The sequence below is a fragment of the Hylaeus anthracinus genome, unplaced genomic scaffold (assembly GCF_026225885.1).
Source record: "Hylaeus anthracinus isolate JK02 unplaced genomic scaffold, UHH_iyHylAnth1.0_haploid 12001, whole genome shotgun sequence".
NCBI lineage: Eukaryota > Metazoa > Arthropoda > Insecta > Hymenoptera > Colletidae > Hylaeus > Hylaeus anthracinus.
This window is the reverse complement of record NW_026534348.1, coordinates 8,947,906-8,960,738: the sequence shown is the minus strand read 5'-3', so window position 1 is coordinate 8,960,738 and position 12,833 is coordinate 8,947,906. Positions and strand designations below refer to the sequence as shown.

General features: G+C 38.2%; 1 protein-coding gene and 1 non-coding gene across 6 annotated transcripts in view; both read right to left on the bottom strand.

The window, feature by feature from the left end:
- Positions 1-12,833, bottom strand: part of LOC128891336 (stAR-related lipid transfer protein 13) — a 360,751-nt gene that overhangs the window by 181,448 nt on the left and 166,470 nt on the right. The window lies entirely within an intron of this gene.
- LOC128891487 (U2 spliceosomal RNA) lies at positions 11,728-11,920 on the bottom strand. Its single transcript, XR_008460839.1, has one exon. It is a non-coding gene; the product is annotated as a U2 spliceosomal RNA (small nuclear RNA).

The following is a 12,833-nucleotide window of genomic DNA, read 5'->3' as shown; positions in this document are numbered from 1 at the left end:
GATCGGATATAATTTTACGCGTTGTGGAAGAAAGTGAGTTCGGTGACAAGATTAGCATGTGAGTTGAAGGCTGGGATGGGAGAAACCAGGGTGGGTTTTTAATTCAAAATAGAGAGTGATTGATGAGATGAGGAAAAAAGGATGGATTAAGGGAATTATACTTTTATGGATTTTATGTTTGATATTTGGGAAAAAAAGTGATGGAACTTTGACCATTTTGAGGCATATTGAATCAAAAATTGGTACTCGACGGTATCAGGAATACTTACATCGTATACTTAGAAATCTTTAATTTAATCCAAACCCATCCAGTACGAGGCTGATTGAAAAATCGGCTCCGAATATTCCAAGGAGGCCCAAACAACAATGGTCGAAGTTTTCTTTATCTATTTTCATATCCCAAAAGACATACCAAAAAATGAAGAGAAAACTGCATCAAAACAGTCCACCAATGATAAATTTCCTCTACACATCATTAGCATCATTGATACATCAGAATTACAGTTTCCCGACCCATCAAAAAATCATAAATTTTCGGAAGAAGAATTCGGTCAGTGTTTCCATTCGGTACGAAAAGAAACGGTTATGTAGGGCACGTGTCGCGAAAGAGCGTCGGTCTACTCCTTAAGAAGCATCGCTACGACGTTTTCTCATAATTAACGCCGGCGAATACCGGCGCACAGCGTCGTGTGCCAATAAAGGATGATAAACGCGCGAGCAGACGGACAATATTTAACGAGCAACGCTAACGGTGGCTTTTTATGCGACCCATAAACCGCGCATCTGCATGCCACTGCGAGTATCAACGACGTCTGCATCCCCTTGGCGCACGGATCGCGCCATTCGAACCGGAAATGGACGATCATCGAAGGCGAAAACGCGAGAACCGGTCCCAAAGGAAACGAAAACGTTTCGCTGCTGAAACGCTTCCGTGAGCGGGTTATGAATGAAAGTCACACGGCGTACGAGCTCGTAGAAAAAAAAGCTGGCGTGCCCGTACACGCACGATACGAGGCGCAATAATCGATTAGGGAAGCGATTAGGAGCTAGTTCGACGTCTAATGATAGCGGCGGGAACAACGTCGATTCCATTGCGTTTGCGAAACCGCTAGGAAAGTTCATTGAATTGCGGGGTCTTGTTGCTAAGTGAATGCCGTAAGAGGTTCGGTTGTTTAACGAGGCACCAATTGATTACGTGATCGAGTAGTTATCGAAATCGATCTGGGTGGGATATACACGGTGCTGGTGAAACGGAGGACAAGGAGATTAGGGGCGCTTGGCGCCGCGGTTAGGCATTAATTGCCGAGGATACTTCAAGGTCTATAATCATATGAGCCGTTCGTTGCACAAATCGATCAACTACATAAAACAAAAAGTTAAGAAAATCGAGATATTATAAGATAAATTCAAATAAATATTATAGAATGCATAAATACAGATGTAGCTTTCATTTAACGGTATATAAAATGAATAAGAAAGAACAGCCAAGAAATAATCGTTAGTAACGTTACAATTTTTATGTGACTGATATCCCTATAGGATTAAAGAATTTATAGCCAGATTAGGATGCCCCCTCGATCGATAAATTCTTCTCAACTAATTAATCGATTACACGGTGCGATTAAGAATTCATTCATCGGGATTAACTACACCTCGATACCTCGGATATTTTTCACATCGGGGACAAAAAATAAACTGGAAAAATAAAACTGTAATTCTGTGAAATAACAATTCTGTGCAATTGAAACGTAAGCATGTCGAGTATATTCTCTAGAAAATAGAAATTTAATCGCTGCTTGAGATACGTAATTATTCTTATTTTGATTCCTCCATATTTTTAAGTTGATTGATCTATCTTGATTTATCTTATTACAGGGATTAAATAAAACTTAAAAATGTTCTAGAGTTATGCCTCGACTTGACGGAATATTTATTAAAATTTCGTTATGTCGATATAGCTATGGACACAGTGAAGAGAATAACGATAACAAGTCGGAACGTCAGGAATATTCAATTTCCCAAGAGAAAGAGATAGAGATATCTGGGTTAAGAATGCAATAATTCCCTTCCTGATGTCAGCGCACCACTGTTTGCGCACGCCTCGGAGCTCCCAGCCATAAGCTCTTTAAAGTGACTCTATGTACGCGCAGAGATAGGATTTAAACGCAATTTGCTTGGAAACTAGCAAGCGATTCGTGGAAGGGGACTTGATAAATCCGAATTCCGTGACGAAAGACTGTGCTTCGTCTTGTTCGATTTGACGTAAGATGGATTTATATTTTACTCGCAATCTGTAGAGATTTTCACGTCTGGTTCACGGGAAATTGAACTCCATGGAGTGACGTGACACCTGGTGTCACGCAATGTAAATTTTGATTAAATCTTTGAAATTTATGGTCTCTGTTGCAATAATGTCACTGTCTTAACCTTCAGCCAATGGTGTCGCAAGTTTTACTTAACATAGATTCGTTTTCAGAAGACAACTGTATTGAATATTCATTAAATTTAGTATTTCAAGTGTCAATAGCAAATTAGTTAAATCCAAATACTCTGGATGTAATGTTAATTAAGCGACTTAAAGAAATGGTATCAGTACCAGTAAAAGGTACCAGAAACATTCAGTTATTTTAATTTAAAAAAAAAATAGAACATGACTAATATTTTAAATTCTTCAATCGTCACTTGTGTGAACACCCAAGTGCATTAAGTAGAAAAAAAAAACACTGCAACGTTATTTAAGCGTTACTGCATAATCTTTTCAATGAATAGTAAATAATATGGCAGAAATATTCGTCTCAGAAATTTGAAACTAGTCTACATCTCTTTCGTCGCAACATTCGCTTCGATACAGTTCCACTAGGTGGCAATCTAATGCGGTGCAAAGTGCATATGTGTATGCACCAGACTCCTCACGCTGAGTCGAGCATGCTAGACCGCGCTGCGTGTTGCCTGCTACCCAGGGGCAAGGAATCTGTATATCTAATTTGCATATAAATATTGACAAAGACCAAAACATACCTGATTAATTAATCCATTAACCTGTACTCGTATAATCGTGAATGATTTGATCACTTTTCTATAATAACAAACGTGGTATGAAGTTTTTACTTTAGAGAAAATGTTCTCTAGTTAATTTTGAATGTAATATAAGTTATTTATACTACTACCACTTTTATCCTCGTTCGAAACCTAGTTTCATTAATCTCACCTGTAACTTTGATCAAACACCGTTTATGAGAAAATGAATTAAAATTATTCAATGCACTACCAATTATCTTTGTTTTATCCTTGTTTTAACAGCCAAATAAATAACTTGAAAATGCACTCGGCGAAAATTGCGGATACATTATGCTCAGCAGGGCGATTCCCATCTCTTTGAAGCTGCTCCTAATTTCCGGCGCTTTTTGCTTCAATTCTTATCTGAAGAGCGTATCTCCGTCTTATTTGACGTACCACTAATCGGCCTCGATGTGCTTCCAGGGAAGGAATCGTTTTCCAGGCTGAACTCCGTCCTTCCTCCTAAATTTTCGCTGAAAGTGACAGTTCTTCGAACGATAATGATAAACCACGTGCAAGGAATATGACCGAGATAACATCGCATCCGTGGACTAAGCATCATAATAAATACCATTAGTCGTATAACATTTTTTCCCTTGTTTCCATATTGAACGCAATAAGATACGTGTTATTTTTCAAACTTTAAGGTACTCGAGTATCGAGACCCACAGTGGGCCCAGAAATCGAGAAATCGATGCGGTAATCGCGGCTCGTTGTTTCGCAACGTTAACAAACCAACGTGCCCCATAATTTCTCCAGCTAGCAGCGGGCCAACATCCATCGAGGACAACAATGGCGTGAAATTCAAAAGTCGAAGGAGCCAGCCTGGGGAAAAGGCAACCAAGAGACGGAAGAAGCGCAATCAACGGGGTGTATCCGCCCGCGAAACGCGGACTCCTCACCTCATATGCATACTCGTCCTTGCGTCATAATAAATCCGACGATTTGCATCGCAGTCCGTATAATATGGCGCGCTGGCGTAGAAAGCGAACGTTACGATTTTCCGGCGAATTATGAATCCCGCGTCGGCTTCGTTCAATTACAAGTACCTGTGATAAACATCTACGACGAAGGATGTTGGCTTCGACGCAACCTTTTTGTGCCACACGGTCATTATAACGAGAACGATAAATAAGTTACGTAATTTGGGTAAGTTAAGTCAATAGTTGGTAAATATTATAAATCTTGGCTACTGTGTCACTATTTAATAGAAGTAATCAAGATACAATACATTTATGCTTTGACTAATTTATTTTTAAATTTATTAGTAATTTTTCATGAATATTCAAGTATGAGGTTATTCTATCAAATAAAAGAATTCATATTTATTTTAGAGACAGACTGAGACATACACGTATTTTTAATTTAATTTACTTTAATTTAATTTAATTTTTAATTTAATTTAATTTAATTTAATTTTTAATTTAATTTAATTTATTTTGACATTCATTGATAATTTGTTGTAGATATTAAAGTGTAAGGGTATTGTATGAAACACTATAGTAAGCCTGGAAAAATACATTTTTCTATCAATTGAAATTCTATTTAATATCATAAATTTCTTGGATTGTAGATTCTCTCGTTTAAATGTTTGATCTGCAATAAACCAGAAAAGGTTTGTATGAAGAAGTTCGAGAATCCACTTTGCTGAAGACCGACGTTTTTAAAATCCTACAAAACAACGCCGGTGAAATTTCAATTTTAAATCTGGAATCTCATCCGCCATGTGTTTTTAGTGAAATAACTTTGATGGAAATGATAATCCCGCAGCTTCAACTTTTGCGTCACTGTTTCGACGAGACTTAACCGAACGATCCGCTTCGGCGACATCGGTGACACAGTTTAAACTGCCTCTGCCGCGTTATTGGTTGTTTGGAGGAGTTGCATATTGCAAATATTCTTTAAAATAACCGAAGAATTAATTTCTGTGAAGAAATATATTTTAGGTTTGGGGTAGTTTTCAAAACTATAAAACATCCTGGTTAAGAAAGAACAAATTCTGATTAAATATGAATTCTATCCACGAGTATTTTCCCCAGCCCTTCTGTATAAATTTATGTGACTCTCAAATAAATAAAGGAATATTTCAGCCACCAATTTCCATGACATGTACAACGAACGAATTATTAATTTCGTGGAAATTCAGGTACTACTATCAGAGTAAAATTATAATTGTAGTTTCTATCACCTTGGTTAGCTAGACATGTAGGTCACCGACGAGTTTAATTAAATCACTCTTCGTTCCTTGTTTTATCAATATTAAATAAACATGGAATATTCCGCAGAAAGCTTCCACCAAATATCTAAATATAAACACCTGAAATAAATTCTACTTGTCAACGTATCTTTATAATGTATGCGCGATTCTGACGCCTGACACCTTTCTAATACGTCCCCATGCAGCACAAAAAATCTACCCGTGCAATATCGACGAATTGGCCTCATTTTATCGCGCCTGCGAATCACGTTCGTCGCAGTTTCCGCAGTTCCCCGACAGTTTGTCATCGATGTTAAAAAGAGCAAACTGGAATTACCAGTTAGGAGTTAGGAGCGGGTTGTAGTATTTCAAATTCTGTCGGTGAACCGCAAGGTTACGGTAATCCTCACCGATCCGCCATGAGTGTTCGCCACTGTGTTCGTGCGAATTACGGTTGGCTAATTCGATCCCCGGGCGGGTGATAACACGCGAACTAATCACTGTCGGTGTTGAAATTGCAACGTACCTGTCTAAACATCTTTAAACGAACATCCCGAACGGCTTGATCTAATGTTATCTAAGGGTTGTTTTTCCTAGCCAAGCTCGCGGTTTCCACGACGGTCTTGCTCATTCCGTGGCTCACGATGCAGCTGCATTCCCACGAGCAGGCGCTAGAAATGCTCCGCTTTTCCATTGTCCTTCGTCGGAAGGCCAGAGCATTCTCAGGTGCAAACGCGCCTCTCGGTTCGCGGAGGTACGCAGTCAAATGTTGAACTTTCTAAACTACAATTTGTCCCGACGCATAACGCTCTCGTTTGTAACGAGCCACGTGCCTCGGCATTGTGTCATCGGCGATTAATTAACGCCGCCGCGGCTGATGACGTAGTGTTACGTACGTTCGCTGTTATCCCTTTCAGAGGCAAACCATTTTGTTCGAGAATAAACAAATATTGTAACTGCGAACAAGAACATTTGTCAGCCTTGCGACCCTGTTGTTTTGTTAAAGTACTTGGAACATTTGATTGTGAGTATTTGTTTAGAACTTCGGTGGATGTCGACGCTATAATCCTATTCAGAGGTACACTATTTTGTTGAGAATAATCAAAAATTGAAATTACGAATCAAAACATTTGTCAGTCTTGCGACGATGTTGTCTCGCTGTATCGAATTAAGAATGCTTATTTTAAACCTTCAGTGGTCAATTACGTGTTTCATTGGTACACAGTGACATACCTGCAAACTAAACGTACACTTATGCTGGTATCCTTGAAGAAGTTAGCAGTCGAGTGTCGTTGACGTACGACTGGGTCTATTAATGACGCAGAGCTGAGGGCCATTGACATGATATCATATCTTCTTTTTTTAATGTTCTGACTTGCTCTTGATACATAGTTGCAATGTCCAAGGGTTTAGAATATGTTACAGAATCTACAGGGTATCCATCTGACACCACTCAGTAACTGAGTGTTTAGAAGGGACAGATCATGGTTCAAATAGGACATGTTAATAAAGACTGAAATTGTCGTTGTTCAGTCATTCATAATTACATACAAAGTGTTCTACCATCTGGTACACTTTTTAATGTAAGTAATTTAAAATGAATTGTCCATTTCCAACGAACCTACTCACTATAAATCTTAATTGTCGAATGAAAAGTAATCGTTATTAATATATGTTATATTTGAAATATGAAAGACGTTATCTAGTTTCACACGGAAATAAATTGTTGAACTACAAGGTCTAATAGATTAAAACTTTCATGATGGATAACCCAGCCACATGTATTTCTAGGAGATCAGAATGGTTGATGCAGTATTTCATCATTTTGCAAGTTAGAGTCATGACACTTGGGAGCTTTCAAGGCACTATTACTAAAAAGCTCTAGGTTATGCAATATATCCTTCTTCCTAAAAGTACTATTATTTGAGGTCTCTGTGAGATCTCACGAGCTTAAATTATCTTTTTGAAATTTCAGTTCGTCTCCAATAGTGGAGTATCTAATTGATTTTCTGTCATTGGTAATTTGCAACGCATTACTTATACTACAAAATTAATAATTTTTTCAGATTGAGGTAGCTGTCTGCTTCCTCGCGTAACCAGCGTCATATTGTATTATAGTCGTCCGGAAGTTTCGACGCGTTTTTCGAGGGCGAAAGAGAAATGCTGCCAGAAATGCGACAACATTGTTCCAAGCAGCAGGGTAATGGAAAAAGTTTGTAGGAACATGTGTCCGCAGGCTTCAGCTGTCGAAGCCATTGCGTATTAGCCATGAAAGGAAGTATTTGATGTTCCTGACGCGTGCCCCAATATGGACGCGCGACGATACTTTATTGAAGCATCACGGTTCGTACTTCCGCTTTATGTTCGGAAAATTTACGTCTGGTTAAGTGAGATTGAAGCACAAAATGAAATAAATTTAATATCAAACATCTGATGTCTAATATCTGGTACTTGATATGATTTTCAATACCTAATATTCAACATCAACTGTCTTATGTTTACTAAGAATAATATAGGATTACTACTACTCTTAGTAAACAACATCTGATATCGAATCCTAGTCTAATACACGTTGTTTATCCTAAACATAAATTAGTTTCCTGGAACTGGTGACACGGCAACAGAACAAACCCATCTAAAAGTAGAATCTAAGAGTTGACAGTCTTACAAAGTTGCGTAAACCGCCCACTGCATTGCGTGCGAAGTATCTGAAAGTTTGTAATGGGTTAACCTTTCAACGTTGCAACAACGAATACATTCTGCTGCATGCGAAGAACCTAAAAATCCATAATGGGCCGATCTCTCAATGTTGCCAGAACTACTCGTCCTGCTGAGTGTAAAGGACCGGTCTCAGATACGCAACACAGTGTGGCTGAGTGGTTGAGAAGACCGTGCTACATCGAGGTTTTATCCTGAATTGATGCATTCCCTTCCTTGGGAGTCCCTACAAAATGGCAAGGTCTCTGTATCAACATTTTCGAGTATCCTCTACACGATGATGGTTACAACGTGACCGTACTTCTCGCATAAATAGAAGTCACTGCAATGTGATGCAGAGTGGAACTTGAGTGAATAGTTCTGAGTGGCAACGCAGAGTGTCGACTATTCAGACGACATTGATGGAACTCCCACTTAGCTTACGTGAGTGGTTAACGAAATCAATGGCTGATGCATTTTTGAAGATTTTACTTAGTCATGGATGTTAAAAGTTCTGAGGAATGGGAACTGAACTGTTTTTAGAATTATGTATTCAACATGATGGCTGCTATGTGTCCTTGACATTTGCTTAAACTGTAGCATGAAGAGTTGGAATAATCAATAGTTGATCGAGTTGTTGTCACTTTGTAACATCTCTAGCGATAGTAATTCGATTTAAAAGTTTGCAAATATTAGATTTTATATCAGGTTCTAAAGATGCGCTGTAAATTCAACCGATGGCCAACGCGTTAAGCATACAGCTGTATATCTTCTTACCAACCTGAATATCACTGTGCTTTCTTTCGGAATTTTTCATGTTTAAATGTTTGTTTACCTCACCATTCCAATGCGTTTTTAATCCCGCTTAAAGAAGAAATTAGAAAGTTTTCTTTTACTCGCGTCTCCCATGAGTCTATTTATTTACAGACTTATACATTAAAAATACCTGTAACCACACTAATGACAAATATTCTGCTAATTCGTAGAGTACACAATTGAAAACGAGTTGCCAAGAGGTGAAAACTCAAATGAAACGCGAATGAAAATCGTATGGAAACCACTGTTCCGCGCGATTAATTGTACCCAAATGTTTGCGTCGGTTCACGATGTTAATGAGGATAAATTCGAAGTGAGCAGCTGTCGCGAAGACAATGACTTCTTCGGCAGATGGGAACAAACTTCAAACGGGTTAATCGATCAACCGAACCTCGTGAAATCAAGGGATATCGTGACGCGGAGTTGGCAGGTGCTGGCTTCCACAAATAAACTTAGAGCGGTACATTGTTCGCGGGCTTCGACGCGATCGCGGGATTATTCGCTCGTCGGAACGCGTTACGAATTTCAACGCCATCGGCTGCCGTCCAGCTGACATTTTACGACCACAGGATTACGGCAACTGGCAATTAATTCCGACGCTCGATTGGAAACACGCGATCGCGAGTCCGGCTTTAAGAACGGAGCTGAGCTCCACGTGTTGTTTGAATTATTGAACGAAAAACGCGCGTGGAAGGCCTACCGATTTTACGTTGGAAAGTAAACAGGAAAATCATTTTTATATGGGTGAACAAAAGTACGAATTGATATCGATTCCGGGGTTCGTTACATTTTGGAAAATTTTTGTTCGTTTTAGCATTGGGACTGAAATTGTGAGATAAGGTTGGATTTCTGTGATACTTCTTTTAACCAATTTCTCAGAGATACTTTACGTATAAACACAGTTAAATATATCGATGTGTCTTTAAATGGACAAAAAGAAGTGTGATATAGATTATTAAGAATAAACAAAATTTGTATCTATATGAAAATGTCCAATAAAGGATCCTTTACCTAAATTTGACCAATTATAAAATTAAATCAAATTCCAAAACTTGCATAATAAGCGTAACAAATATATAAAATCAAATTTCTCAATAAACTTAATAAAGAAGAGCTAATTTTACATTTCCCTCGTACGATTGCGTCAATTTACAGTTAAATTGGATGATCAAACGATGGAGACATCGTCTTTAGGAACGAGGAGCCGATTCCCTAGCGTTTCTTGAATTACGGAGCGAAGAACGCGGGTGGAAGGCGTATCGATTTTGCGATAGAAAGTAAATCGGTCCTAATCGCCACTCGTTTCGTTCGAGAGGGATCGATACCGGCTAGCTGCGGCCGACAGGTGCAATTTCCGCGAGTAACTTGGCACCGACAACGCCACACGGCTTGCGATGAGCCTTAAACGCGACGCTGAGTCTGCCAAACGCTTGCCAAGGTTTTCGACGATGGTATAACAGAACCGTTGTTTCGTCGCGGTTGTCTACTCGTTAGCCTTCCACACTGGCGCTTTGATGGAACGAGTAAACGCGACGAGCTGCAATGCGATTAGGTCGTACGTGGTGTAAAAGCAAAATTCTCGAAGGAAAACGCCAGTTCTCAGTCATTATTGCAACCCCGTTAAGGCATTACGTTTCGACCAAATGGTTATTTCAGATACTGTAAACGAGATCAAATTGTGTATTATGTGGAAAGAAACACGATTGATTGTGTAATTGTAGTCAATTTTTTGTTTTAAATCCTATTTTTAATAAGAAATATTTTTCACTGAGTATGAATTTTTAATTATTTTCAAGTGTCTTTACTATTGTTATAATGAATCTGGATGTATTAAGCTGATAGTTAGCGAAGTAATCAATGTTTAAATTTGAATTTCTCAAAGGGGAAGATCTGGAGCAAACATATTCATTATTTACAGTTTCAATTCATGTTTACACGAGGAATAATCCTCGTTTGTATAGTTGTATCACACCCACCCTGTAGGTTGACCTGGAATTTTCTGAAGTATTTAGGAAGAACAATAATTGGACATCAATGTCTAGCTTCAGCAAAGGCTCCATTCAGACGTAAACGTTTCGCCTTAGGCACAATGACGATTATTCCGCGGTTGTAGCAACCGCTGATGGAAATTATGTTCCGCTTCACTGTGATTATAGCTACGTTCGTGAATAGCCTTCGGCACGTGCTAGTTGCCAACAGTCTTACCTAAATCAACAAATTCCTTCCCTCTGACTCTCGTTCGAACACTATTAAACATCAGTTGCACAATTAATCATTTTCCATAACGACTTTATCGGATATTTAATCCACCTTGTACAATATCGTAACATTTACCAGTCCACGGAATACGATTTACCATTTCACGGAGAAAAAAAATATATAAAAATCGAGTATACAATATCTATCCAAGCATCGCGAAATAAATTACGTAAAAACATTCTTTTGAACTTGTAATATGTTCATTAGTAAAATAGTGTGTAAAAGCAACGTGAATTCTTTAAGTCGCTCGTATCAATTTTTGTGAATCACTCTGATCCATGCATCCTTCATTCGTTTGAAATGAATGTGATCGAGCCTTCGAGCGAATGGACTTCGGTCAGACTTTTCGTAATACCTATCACACTCGAGTAGTTTTAGGTAAAATTGGACAGTAAAAGTCAATGACTTTAAACTGAAACATACGAATGAATGAATATTAACTAAACACAAATGTGTACACGTAAAATAAAACTACTATAAAAAACTTGAATACTATTTTACAAATAATTACAATAATCTAGTAGAGTATTTTAATCAGTTCATTTTCCTGGTTCAAGGTACGCGAATGGATTTATCAACGAAAAGGACAAAGTGAGTTCAGTCATATAAAGTTGACGAAAAAATTGAAAATACTTGAACTCAAAGGAAATCATTAAAGTTGAAAAAATCGGTTTATATCTGAAATATTTATGTTTGAATTCGATTATTGAGCCAATCCTGGCGGCACTGCAATGCCAGGCCGACTCGCGACAGAGGTGGAGCAAGCTCCAACTGCTCCGTCAATTTCCAAAAATCAGATTAATATTCTGACTCCCCAATGGGGAGTGTATCAGATATTAAGCTGATAAGAACAGATACTACACTTTGATCTTAGCCATAAGGCCGAGAAGCGATACCTTAGCTCGCTTCTGATCCCCAGTTATACATTTCAAGTGATACTTTCACTAGCGAGAATATGCGCACCCTAGCGGAGAAGGCGAAAACACAAACGCTCGATGATTTAAACGTACAGGCGGCATAATCGTAGAGGGATACAGTACTTACTACGGGAAAGTACTATCGTGAATTTGAAAATAATAACTATTTATAATGTTTAAACAAATAAATAGAAAAAAAAAAATATATATATATCAGTTTGTAAAGTACACTCTAGTGTAGTGAATTTTTTCAGTAAACATTCTCGTGTGTGAATTTAAGAATTTATAACAAACCTATAACATTCATAAACTTTATGTTATAAATATACGAAAAATTTCATTATCGAAGTTCCTAATGTGGCAGCTGTAAAATTACAGAAGAAATCAAGAAATAAGATACAAAATACAATATTCTCTCTCAGGCTTCTTGTAAGGCGAAAATAGTATGTCCACAATAACGTGTTAATGAGGTGCGGGTACCTAGAGGGGGCAAAAACTAATCGGATAGAACAAAGAAACCTTCTCATTCCCTGTTTCTAAAAAATCATCCTCTTCATGGAGAACGCAGCTGCTCGATACCATAAAGATGTCAATGAGGAGTGGAACTTCGATAAGAATTAACATATTTATCTACCATAAATCCGCTCTCGAACATTGCAGGCACTATGAAATACGATGGAACGAAAAGTGATAAAATACATACATGATCGATAATTACAGCTTTCGATAGTCGATTAACCTTTAGAAGACAGAGCATTGAAATTCCTGCGGTTACTGCGGATGGATAGTAACGAATTTTACGATTTCTATTCGGAAACTGCAGGATAATAAGGTTTGATAAGCTGTAAATTGTCAGGAAATGTTACGGAGTAGTCACCTAACCTTCTACA